We start from the raw sequence: 273 nt of genomic DNA on the forward strand, positions 1-273 counted from the left end.
TGTCCTTTCCAGAAGATCCAGGTTTCGTTCCCACATCAAGAAGAGCACAATTACCTGTAACTCCAGTTTTGGGGATTTGAGGCCCCCTTTTGGCCCTCATGGCACTGCATGAATACACCTATATACACTTAGGTACAGACATGCACATAAAATAAAATAGTTTTTAACAAAATAAGAGAAGATTTGAGTGGACGTTACTCCAAAAAAAGATGTATGTGCTACTTCAATATCCAGAAAGTTGAATCCATAATGGTTCTCGTTTTCTTTTCTTTT

Source organism: Microtus ochrogaster, chromosome 5 (assembly GCF_000317375.1).
Source record: "Microtus ochrogaster isolate Prairie Vole_2 chromosome 5, MicOch1.0, whole genome shotgun sequence".
Taxonomy (NCBI): Eukaryota; Metazoa; Chordata; class Mammalia; order Rodentia; family Cricetidae; genus Microtus; species Microtus ochrogaster.